Below are 13,753 nucleotides of genomic sequence, written 5' to 3' on the forward strand. Positions count from 1 at the left end.
GCTACCATCTGATTAGACGGATCACTCCCAGCGCCCGAAGCTTGGATGGAGCGCTTGGAGGAGCGAGAGGTCCGCGAGCCCTTAGGCGACAGATTATCTCTCGCTGGAACCCTCAGATCTGCCCGAGCGCCCGCTGCAGAACAGGAGGCGACTGGGGTGGCTCGCTTTCTCACGAGAGTTTGCCGCGATCTCAACTGCGCGACTTTCATGGCATCGTAGTGACGACATGAACCGCCCCCGAGCACCACATTAACATGCTGGATCCCCAAACATGTAATGCAGTGATCGTGCCCATCATCAGAAGCCAGGAAACCCCCGCAACCAGAAACGCACAGTCGGAGCGCCGTCCTGAAAAGGACGTGCTGCACGACTGTGTTGCTCTTTTAGGATGCTTTGCAACAATACGCACCGCTCTGGAGGACCGGACCCAAAGGGACGCCAGGCAAGGGAGAAACCCAGCTTGACCATCTGCCGCTGCGTGGACTCGCTCTGGACCGGGAGACACTCGTTCGCTCGAAGTGGCTGTAGACAGCAGGAGGAACCCTCATGAAGCTCGATCAGAAAAGTCTCTGAAGCGAAAAGGATAGCGTCTGCTGGCGCCAGGTGAGCTTATATACTCAGTTGATTGCTTATGCCGCTCACCTGCGCAGGCTTGCGCTGCCAATTCACTCTTAATTGGCCCGTTCAATACTCTTTCAGACAAGTAGCTTCTGAACCGAATCTCCCAATACGTGGATTTTAACAATCAAATCCACTTATAGTGCTGGAGTTCCCCCCAAAGGGGAACCTCTTCTTAACATTATCAACTCTTCTTTATCTATAGGCCATGTTCCAAACTCTTACAAGCTAGCTGTTATTAAGCATATTATTAAGAAACCGCAACTAGACACCAACAACTTAGCTAACTATAGGCCTATTTCAAATCTTCCATTTATGTCTAAAATACTAGAAAAATACTCAATTATGCTCTTTTCTGCAGACGAACAATATTTTTGAAGTGTTTTAGTCAGGTTTTAGGGCTCATCACAGTACAGAAACCGCCTTAGTGAAAATAACCAATGATTTACTCTTAGCTGCTGACCAAGGGTGCATCTCTCTATTAGTTTTACTCGATCTTAGTGCGGCATTTGACACCATTGACCACAGTATCCTCATGAATCGCTTAAAGTCTACAGGTGTCCAGGGACAGGCTCTACAATGGTTTAAGTCATACTTAACTGACCGTTACCAGTTTGTGAATATTAATGGACAGCCTTCACAAGTCAGCCCAGTATGGGGTGCCTCAAGGATCAGTTTTAGGCCCTTTACTGTTTACTATTTACATGCTACCTCTGGGAGACATTATTAGAAGACATGGGATCATCTCTCACTGCTATGCAGATGATACTCAATTATATATTTCAACTAAACCTGACGAGACGTCTGAACTTTCTAAACTAACTGAGTGTATCAAAGACATTAAAGACTGGATGACCAACAATTTTCTTCTCTTAAACTCCGACAAAACAGAATTATTACTTATTGGGCCTAAATCTTGTGCACAGCAGATCTCGCAACTCAATTTACAATTAGAGGGATACAAAGTTAGCGTTAGCTCTACTATAAAAGATCTGGGTGTCATATTAGACAGCAATCTAACTTTTGAAAATCATATATCCCATGTCACAAAAACTGCCTTCTTTCATCTGAGAAATATCGCTAAATTACAAAATATGCTATCCATCTCAGATGCAGAAAAGCTAGTCCATGCTTTTATGACTTTGAGGCTGGATTACTGTAATGCTGTATTTGCTGGCTGCCCAGCATCCTCTATTAACAAACTTCAATTAGTACAAAATGCAGCAGCCAGAGTTCTGACCAGGTCTAGAAAATATGATCATATCACCCCAATTTTATCCTCCTTACACTGGCTGCCTGTTAAGTTTCGTATTGAATTTAAAATATTACTTCTCACCTATAAAGCTCTAAATAATCTAGCTCCTGTTTATCTAACCAACCTTCTGTCTCGCTACAAACCAACTCGCTCTTTAAGATCTCAAAACTCAGGGCTTCTGGTAGTACCTAGAATAGCAAAATGAAGTAAAGGAGGTTGAGCCTTCTCTTTCATGGCTCCTACACTCTGGAATAGCCTCCCTGATAACGTCCAAGGCTCAGACACACTCTCCCAGTTCAAAACTAGATTAAAGACCTATCTGTTTAGTAAAGCATACACTCAATGCATCACCTAGCGGGTTCCACACAGGCTTCTGCATCTTGTTTATATACACTATGAACAGCAGCTACGCTAATTATTTTCTTTATTCTCTATTTTCACCTGGGGATACTCATCCCGAGGTCCTCAGATTATGCGGAGTCACTAATTGGATCCAAGACCAGCGACGTGATGATCCCAAGGATTCCATATGCGGGACCAGGCCATATCCTGAGCTACTGCTGCGCTGTTGGTCATAGGGGAGTGGAGAGCATGAGACTGATTCCAGTGATGCTCCAGGGACAGACGAGTCTTTGCTGAGGCCTGCTTCCAGCCTCCACCGCTGAGACTGCAGCTCTGCACAAGACTTTTGGTCAGCGGAGAAATTAAAATGGTCATGCTGAACTGAGTCTGGTTCTCTCAAGGTTTTTTTTCTTCACTCTCCTATTGGTGAAGTTTTTTTTTTCCCTCTCCGCTGTGGCTACTGGCTTGCATGGTTCAGGATCTGAAAAGCTACACATCGATGAATTTGCTCTTTAGGGTTTGGACTCTCAGTAATAACTTCAAACCACACTTAACTGAGCTAAACTGAACTGAACTGAGCTTAAACACTAAAAACTGAACTACCCTGATCCAGTTACTATGACCATTTATGTGAAGCTGCTTTGACATAATCTACATGGTAAAAGCACTATACAAATAAAGCTGAATTGAATTGAATTGAATTTTGATTTCGATGACTTTCCCCAATTACTCAGTTACTTCTGCATTAAATGGCAGTTGGGAGATGAGTTCATCTCCTGAGAGTTCAAAGAGTTTAGCTGACGCTTTCAGCTCACTGAAATCTTCAAGCAAGAGTGTGAGCTCCTCATCGGTTTCATGCAGTCCAATGACTTTGATGATTTTTGTTGTCGGTCCCTGATCAGCAATCTGAAAAAGAAAAAAAATTATTCAGGTGTATTCATAAAAATATATGAAACACTAGCTGTGCATATACCTTATTTACTTTATAAATTAATTAACGAAGTAAAAAAGTATATGTTAAAGTCACTAAATTTTAAAGTAAATTTTAAATTTACTCACCCTAAAGTGATTCCAAACCTTTGTATTTCTTTGTTCTGTTAAACACAAAAGATATTCTGAAAAAAGCTGAAAAGCTTTAATCATTAACTTCATTGTATTGGTTTTCTCCTACAAATAAAGTCATTTGTGATAGGTTTTCAGCTATTTTTAAAAAAAATCTTTTGTATTTAACAAAATATAGAAAATTCTTATTTTAAACCACTTGATGGTGAGTAAATTTAAATTTTTGGTCTTAGCTCCAACTTGCTTCAGAACAAATGCCTGGAAGTTTCTAGTATACCTAGTAAGAGCTTGATTAGCTTGGTCAGATGTGCTTGATTAGGGTTTGAGCTAAACTCTCCAGTACAGTGTGGACATCCCTACTTTAAAGTATACATCAAGTTAGCACACAAGGGTTTTCTGGTTTATGTTAAAGGGGTGGTCCAGAATGTATTTTTAAGGCTTGGTGGCGTTTATAAGATGCAAGGCAATGTGTGCTCATGTTTCACAAACAACTTCAGGTTTTCCATATATCTTACTTTTATTATATACAGAAATTCTGCTTGCATGAAAACGACTGTCACATTTCCTAGTTCCTCCAAAAGGCCCGCCCTTAAGTGACTCTGATTGGTCATCTAACATAATGTGCTGCGATTCGTGGATCAACTCTATGTCACACCCCTACAAGCACCTGCTTTTGTGCAGTGTAAACAGTCAGTCAACCTCATGCCTGCTCTCTAAATTAAAATCTGACAAATGTCTGTAACGAGTGAAAATGTGGTGCGGCTCCTTAAAGAGAGATCGCCATGGTGTGTTTTGTGTATCTGAACTATCTGTAGATGCATGTAACACGAAAAGCTCATGTCCATGGGACCGATGTTTCTTTTTCTCTGATGCTCAGTTTTAGTTATTTTTCAGTTATATACAGTGACACTGGTGACAGAAGAATAAGAACAAGATGTCGGATGCTTCAATTGATTTTTCTGCTGCAACACGAGTTAAGTGAACTACACTATTTTTTTTAACAATGCGTTAAAATTACATGATGTCTTTCACATATATTTGGAATATGCATATGCAAGTAATATGAATTGTTCACATATCTTTTGTGAGTTCATTAAAAGCTGTTCACAGAGACACGCACGCGCTGGTGAAGAGTGGGTGTGTTTACAGCAGTTAACGGTGCCAAACAGCATTTCCTGTTGTTTACATCTTTGCTACAGCATACTGTAAACGCTAGCAACCGTGCATGTCATGATCAATTTTAACAAATAAAAACACTTACAAGTTGTGGTCACAATTCACAGATTTTGCTCCTCCTTTGAGAAGATTTTAACCGAATCCAGCACTGAACTAGTAGAGATTCTGGTAGCTGTGTTTTGTCAAATCATGCTTGCTATGTATCTTATAATTCTCTGGAACATAATTAATATTAAACTGTGAGCACTTCTCTCTCTGTGTCGTGTCCTTTTGAAGCCCAAATACAGAAAAAGAAAAAGCTCTGTGAAAATAGCAGCGTTTGGATGGCTTTTTAGCTCTCTCTGCTGTAACATTACAGTGCCTCTGGCCACGCCCCTTAGCTGCACAGTTTGTGTGTGTGCGCGGTAAAACACCTTTGTGATCTCGCTGGACTGGATGTATTTTTTGTAGTACCCAAATTTCGTTCATTGTAGGCTTTGCTAAGCTTACTCAAGGTCTCCCTTTTCATTGAACTTTGAGCATTTTACATTCAGAGATGCTGTTTATGTTCACACAACTACATTACACATCAACTAAAGTTTAAAATATAGTGGACCACTCCTTTAAACACATTGCTCACCTCAATCCTTGTGTAATCAGAGGAGATTAACTTCCTTGATCCATCTCTCTTCACGACCGCTTTAAGGTGCGTCACTGTCACCTCTGAATTCAGCTGAAACTCCTCAAAGGCCGTGTCCCGCCATAAAGAGACATCAAATGTGTTTTGACCACACTGGAGTACAAAGTCAAGTATTGGCACCTCAGAGTTTTGCACCATGGCCATTCTTGGTACATGTAGCTGTGAATTAAAAGTTCAATTAACATTTTGTTGTATTTACAGTACACATGTATAGGTTTGTTTAAACACACACCTAGTTAAGCCTTTAAATGTCACTTTTAAGTTGAATACTAGTGTCTTAAAGAATATCTAGTAAAACATTATGTGCTGTTATCACAGCAAAGATAAAAGGAATAGATAAAAGGATTCATATATTTTAACTACTAAAATTCCATGAGTTTTTTCAAGACAGTCATGTAAATTTTCAGAACCTAATATTTCATGTAGTGTCTATGTATATGTGATAAATAGGAAAAAATAATGCATGTTCAAATTTATTACAGCATATCATAAAACACACAATTAATTTAGTTTAAACTTATTTTGTATTGTGTAAAACTTATTTAGATAATACTTACACAGCACTAATAATGTGAGAGCATGTTTTTGGCCAAGGACAGAAAAGAAGTTAAAAAAGCCAACCTATATACAAGTATACAGATATTTGTTAAACTAATTTCCATGACTTTTCTCATACTATGAGTTTTTCTATTTTTCCAAAACTTTTCCATGCCTGGAAAATGTCATGTCAAAATTCCATGATAGACCCGGAACCCTGATAGAAATTAGTTTTTTTGAACTATTATATTTAGAAAAATGTTTAAACAAATAACTTTTTCCATTAAACAAAAATTGCGGGAAAAAAACAACAACAAAAAAACAGGGGGGCTAAAAATTTTGACTTGTGTGTATGTATGCAAGTATGCGCACACACACACACACGCACACACACACACACACACATATCAGTGTCTTCTCTAGGATTTTTTCCAGCTGTGGCGGCAGACTGGGGCCTTTTAAACTAATCTACAAACTACCTATCCTATGGCATTGTTTAATTGTCAAATGTTGTGAGCAGTATTACAAGTCAAGATCACATTTATGTAATATGAGCGAATCTCTGCTTAGTGCACCATTTCCTCTCTATTGGAGACATTCATAAATATTCCTAGCCAATCTAATAAATGTTGGAGACATACTCGTTACATAAATGCTCTAAATCACACTTCAGCAGCATTTACTTAAGAGCGCACAAGAAAGTCTGCGCTTGAGCAGTGTATATTTGAGGGTGTGCAAAAAGTTTTGTGCACAAGCAGAAGAAATCAGCATGCAAGCTATGACATTCGCATGCTCGTTTTACATAAATGCGATCTCGACTTTTGTTATTGAAATATCGTCACAGGTAGTTGGTAGATCTGTGCAATAGGTCTACTGCCACAACTGAAAAAAATGCTATAAGAAACACGGTATATTTGTGTGTGTGTGTGTGTATATATATATGTGTGTATGTATATAAATGTAAACACACACACACACACACTCACATCAAAACATTAGCTGAATGAATCACAATTTGAAAACGTTTTATCATATGTTCGAATTTTATTTATTTTAGCTATAAATTTAGCCCAAGTTTAAAAACACTTTTTGCAATATTATTAAATAAACTCACATTTTTAATTGTCTCTTTGAGGGTGAGGTACCCCCCTCTTGTATAGAGGTCATGTTCCTCCCCTGTCAGATGCATTGAGGGGGGATGCAGTATTTGAAGGGCGGCGCTGGTAGCAGACTCGGCCAGGTTAAGAGCAGTTCTAAAAATTGTTCTTTTTGCACTAAGAAATAAACAATCTTGACATATTTACAGCTAGTAGTGTAGTTTTTAATCACATAGGTTAACCCTTCCTGAAAAGGTGCTTTAGGGGAGTTGCAGGGCAAAGTGTAGCTTTTTTCATTGTTCGCGACAAAACTTAAATGGACAATTCTTTGAGCACCACGGCAAATGTGACCATCTTTGATTGTAAAATCTACACTACTTGCAGTGGTCCTGTGCCCAATGCACTGCACGGTAATGAGCTCAGCACGGAAGTAGGGGAAACTGGATTTTGAAGCCATTCTGTTGGTGAAATAAAAGAACAGGAAAACAGAATTTAGTCAAAATGCAGTTGCCATCGCAACTTGTCAAATTTGTTAAATGAACCAAAAACATGAAAACCTTTCAATAACAATACATTTTTTTGCTAATGAAACCAGCAAACAAAACTTTTTACTTAAGAAAAAAACAATTTAATTACAGAAATTATTCATCTAAATATTCATCATTACTTATTGTAAGACTGATTTACTTTCGCTTGGCTTCACAGCTGACAGTACGTGCACAGCCGAAAGAGTGAAACACTAAATAAATATATCTCTGATGTAAATAACTCAGATTAACTTTTCTAAATACTCAAAAATTACATCTAAGGTGGCTGCAAAACATTTGTACAACATTAGAAATGGTTACTTAACTCATTTGCCTTATTTGAATTGGGGTGTCTAATTTTAATGCTTGCAATTATAATTATTCAAGACATTGTCTGTATTTATTCTATTTTCTGTCATTTATTTCTCATTTGTTGTAAAAAAAAATGTATTTGATGATGCTGACATATTACATATATTATACATATCTAACACTCTTTTAATAGTGCAGTACTGTACAAAAATGTCAGCAACATATTTTACCTGCCACGTGGCGCCTGAATACAATAAAAAGTAAACCAAACAGTGATTTAAACTTCAACCTATTGACAAGCAACAGTTTAAAACAGTGTCATAATAACTAAAAAATATTGTTAAAAATTAAATTATGTTTTGTTTCTCGCATATAGTTATACATTTATGTGATGTGGGTAAAAAGTGTTTAAATCCAGCTACCACCGCTAGTATATTTCAAACCTAAAAGCTTGTCAAAGCACTGATAAATGCATTATTAGCATTTATTTTGAGAAATTGTGAATAATATGAGGATCACAATCCCAGTGATTCACTCCTAAATATTTTACCAATTGAATTAATCTTAATTTCTATAGAACTTTTTATGATGTAAATTATGCAACAGCAGTTTATCATACACTACTGGTCACAAATTTGGGGTCAGTACGACTTTTAAATATTTTGAAAAAAGCTTATCCTGCTCACCAAAGCTGCATTTATTTTATCAAACACAGAACACATAGTAAAATGTTACTGCAGTATAAAATAACAGTTCAAAAGTAGTCTATAATTTAATTAATTTATTCCGGTGATTTTAAAGATTCAGCTTTATTACTCTAGTCTCTAAGATATCACTCTATATTAATATTAGTATTAATGGTAATAAAATCAATAATGACTGGAGTAATAGTTTCATTTGAAACTGCATACAATAACAAAGCAGTTATTTAAATATTTTTAAATAAATATTTACCTTTATTTTTTTTTTACGTTTAATAAATATTATTGTTGAACAGAATAATTGACTGTCAGTAAAACTGACCCCAAACTTGGAACCGGTAATGTAGATGAAGAGAACAAAAAGCCACAAACACTGATAACACCACTACATACACAAAATTATAATAAAAGGTAAATTATTGGAGGTTTATGTTCTGTTTCTTTTAGATGCAACTAATAAATAAGAAATATGTAACAAATTAACACAACTGTACAGAGAAAACAGAATTCACCTCAAATACAAGCAAGCAGCACACGACTCAGGAACAATTCTGGAGAATAAAAACAAAAAAAGGTTATTAAAACATTGATCAAAACCAAAAACACACACACACAAAACACATATATACTGGAGCGACTCGCCTCAGATTCAACACGCATGATCACGTTCATCAAATTTGCTTAAACTATGCGTCCTAAAGTATTACTGTATTTCACAAGTATTCTGACACAACAACGTAAAGCATACGCTTTCGTTGCGTTTAATGAGGAAACACGCTAAACTTGGAGGGCTCATGCTGAAAGGCAGAGTAATGCCCTGTCTTTGACAGCTCGCGACTTCACCAGACGTTCTGAGTACATTTACATAAGACACCAATACTCCCGATTTAATATGATTAAGATTATACTCTTATTAAAATTTTACCGTGTAGCCTTAAAAGGAACCTTACCTTAAAGGAACACCGAGTCACGAAATGCGGAGGATTTTCTTTCTGTTCGCCATGCGGTATCAACTTACAACAGATGTTGAAAGTTAAAAATGAAACACCCGAAATTGCATGAAACTCTGGATAACCTGTGATGCAACTAATTGTTTTATACTGGAACTTGCCTTCAAAAAGTGCTTCCTTGGTCTTATCCACATTTATTGCATGTTGAACACACGTCTACCACAACAGGAAGTAAAAAAAACTGTGTACAGTTGAAGTCAGATAAAGTATATGTTAACATTACATTGAAATATCTCTTTATATTTTCCAAACAACTAAACAGAGAATTATGGGATCAGGAAAATATCAATCTGTAAACATTAATTAGACTTCAAATGAGGGAAATAAACATGCATTATAAATGTGACAGAAAAAGTCTGCAGGTTTACAGTATTCAACATACTTTGTAGTAATTCTGTGAATTAAACTGCACAACCCAATAGAAACAAGGATAATCAAAAAACAAAATATGTCTCTCTATTGAACAAAAATTATAGATTTTATTTTATTTGATATTTTTTGCAGTTATGATGAACAAGCTTTGTTATGTGACAGATGTGAAATTTTCACTTGTAGGACTTTAAATAAATTAAATATAATAGTTTGAAAATATTGACAGAGACATTAAAAAATATTTAAAGCATTTTAAAAATACTTGCTTACGCAAAAAATGTATAAACAGTTTTGCTATTTTGCTGAAAACAATTTTTTTCATGGCAAGGTTGATATTTGCATGAAACTGCTTATATTTATACATTATAATACATTTACCTCCCCTCTTCCTCCTTACCCTAGTTCTTAAAGCAACTTAAGCAATGTCAGTGCATTTGCATAAGTTTTACTTGTCCGAATGTGTTTATGTTGTTGAGTCGTTTAATGCCAGGCTTAAGTGACTTTGCACAAAAGCAGCAGCTTAATGTCATATCAGTGCTCTAATGATTGGCAAGGGATATTAATAGTGTTTCTGTAAGTGAAAAGTAAGGAAAGCATCACAGTTCAAACTCATATTTGGTAGTAATCGAAAATGTTTTGTGCACATTTCATGTTTCAAACATGTTGTATAAAATTATGTGCAATGACTTGCAATGATAGCAATTAAATATTTGGGAAAAACACTGACACAAAAATTTCTTACACCAGTGGTGTAAAACCCAATTGCTGGAGGACCACAACTCTGCACCTTTTAGCTTCAAACACCTCCAACTCACACTTGCTTAATAGTCTCTATTAGTCTTTAACACCTTGATTAGTTGAATCAGTTGTGTTGGATTAGACTTCGAACCAAAACTAAGTTTGAAACCTATACCTTACACTTATACAACTTAAAGATTACTTGACCTAGCAGGAAATATGTTAAATGTCTTCTGTTTTGTTTTTTACACATTGTTAATAATTTAATAGACATATTGCTGACTTATTGTTGTTTTGTACTACAGCGTTGTTGCAGCTGTGACAGAGTCCACTAGTATGTAAGTAAAAAATCTGTTTCCATCACATAAAACAATAAATTCACATTGTAACCGGACAAATAAAAACATTGCAACTGGTCTTCACTTGTTGTTGCCATTAAAAGTCGGTGTATGATGATTTACATTTATAGCTTGAAAACTCAAAGTGCTTACATTTATCTTAAGGTCATTCCAAAAATTAGCATGCATGTGTAACAAAAACTGGCTTAGACAGGAATTTTCAAAGACATTTGGCACCATGAAGATGCCAGTAAATATATTACACGTGAAAATTGTACATGTAAAATTAAAGCTAAATGCAAAATTTGACTGTGTTATGTATTGTTGTTTTTGTTGTCTTTAAAGATTATGTGACTGTGTGATGTGTCCAAAGTATCTAATATAATGTAATCTACTTAAAGGATCAATACTTGGTCAATGAGGATTTCTCTCATGTTAAGTCATCAAAAGGTATTCAACTCCAATGAAGGTAATACTTGTTTTTGTTAAACTTTTCTATATGACACTGTCTTATTTTTATAATCAGAGTGCTATTAACTAAACCTTCAGATAAATTAGGTTTTCTTTTTATTTATTTACATTTTATCTTCAGTTTTGTTCATTATAATATAATTCTTAACAGTTTCTTAGATATGGTTATCTATCATTTAACATGATTGGCAGATCACACACCAGTTCACTGATGGACCTGGGAATGTACTTACGATCCTTTGTTCTCTGGTGAAATCCCTCTGTGGGGCTGGATTTTCACGTAAATTCACTAGTGGTTGCTTCGTAATTGAAGTGACATATCTGAGGCTGCTAATTAAGGGAAGTCGTGTAATTCAAGCTGGAGGCAGTCAAAGACTAATCTTGTTGACTGGTTTTATGGGCAACTTTACTAGATTCTCGATGGAAAGAAAGAAGGCTAAAAAGAAGATTGGGAGTTTAAGGGTGGTCTCTTCCCATCTTAAGCCTAGTTCACACAACAGGATTTTAAACATCAGCATATCGCTGTGCCGTTCACACTACATGACTTGATTTTGTGTCCTTTAATCGCTGTGGTGTTCACACTACACGACACTACGTGAATGATCCACAAGAGGGGGGTCACACACTACATGATCTGACAACAACTTGTTACCCAACAGCTCATGTAAGCTACCAAACCACAGCCAATGAAATTTTGAGGGAGGAGTCGTCAGACAAACCTGAGCATTATTGGCTGCTTGTGTGCTGATTACATCACTGACATCGTTTCAAGCTTACAAGGAGGCATTTAAAAACATCTCAGCTGATGCATTAGTGAATTATCACTCATCTGCAAGTTTTTTATTTTTGTAATTTTATAACTCTTTGAAATAAAACTAACATATCTATAACAGCATGACGTTTTCTAAATATCAGTATATTTCTTTCTTTCTTTTCTAAAAATGACAAAAGTTTTTATTATTGTTTTTTTAATTATTAATTTACAATCAACAGGACCAAGAATACACATTGTGGGAGACAGCTACATTCACCGTGGGGAAAAAAGAGCAAGAGAGATGACTGGGAGAAACCTGGGACTAAATGCCCTCATCCAGTGGTTTGGTAGGGGAGGGATGATTTGGAGAAACGTCCTCCCCTACTTTGAACAGTGCCTCCAAGGAAGAGCTGTGCCAGACATCCTCTTGGTTCACTGTGGCGGAAACGATCTTGGAAAAACCAAGAGTGTCCATCTTGCCGCAAGAATAAAGCAGGACTTGCAAGACCTCCACAGGAAGTATCCAGAGATGAAAATAATATTCTCTACAATAACTCAGAGAAACCTGTGGAGGTCTGCACAACCCCAAAAAATTGAGAAAGCACGGCGCTTAATTAACAGTGTGATGGCTTCCTTCATCTCATGTATTGATGGAGCCATTGTTCATCATCGTCAGATAAAGCGTAGACATCCTGGACGTTTTTTGCCTGATCTAGTTCATCTGACCCCTTTGGGAAATGATATTTTTTTAAACAATATTGCCCAGTGTTTGATAGACCAAATCAGGTAGGGTTTGAAGTGAACTGCTGGATTTGAACTTTCTAACCAAAGTTGTGACATAAAAAATTTCCAGAAATTTTAAACTTTGTGACGTTTGATGAACAACATATTTTATTTATTTTAAATTTTTTTCAAGGGAAGCCACCACACTGACATCTGTCACAGCTGTTCCTTTTCAATACTTTTCTTTGTTCTTCCAATTTCCCCATGGTGAATGTAGCTAAGATTTTGTAAATAAATTTTTACCCACATGCAAGTGTCTGTGCTTTTTTGTTACAATTTATTAACTAAAGAACATTATATATATATTGTATGATAAATAATTCCATAGTAAGTTACTAACTTAGCATGATGACCCAAGACATACCTCAACTTAAAAAAAAAAAAACATGCATTAAAATCATGATAAAATATTCCTTAAACAAAAACAGATTGCTTGCCTACATTTAGCTGATTAAGATTAATGCATTGCACTACAGAAATAATTATTTGTCCAACATGTATCTTTCTAATGTAACTTCACACAAATTTATACAATTGAACTTTTAACTTTTAATACATTGTGTGGCATTTTAGAACTGTAACCTTTTTAATTAGTGATTCAATTATAGACAGTATTTTAAAATTAATAGACTGAACTGCATGAAGTGTGGATGAGTGCTAAACGTGCTGACTCCATGTTGTCACTATGTAGCACTGGTTGTACATCTGGGGTAGGTTCTGTATAGGAAATACAAAGGAAAGCATTAATGAAAAACATTTTATTGCAGAGCTCATGTACCAAAACTTGAAAGTGCCACAAAGTGCACTGTTGCAATAAGTTCTAATTTCTAATATGTACTGGTAGTGGGGTTATAAATTAAGATAATAAACAATTTTAAATGTGATCTGTGTTAAATAAAAAAGTACAGTTCAAAAATAACATAACATAATTTTTTACATTTTTAAATTAATTAATTAAAAAGTAAAACTTTTTTTAAATGA

This window comes from Danio rerio, chromosome 4, assembly GCF_049306965.1.
Source record: "Danio rerio strain Tuebingen ecotype United States chromosome 4, GRCz12tu, whole genome shotgun sequence".
NCBI lineage: Eukaryota > Metazoa > Chordata > Actinopteri > Cypriniformes > Danionidae > Danio > Danio rerio.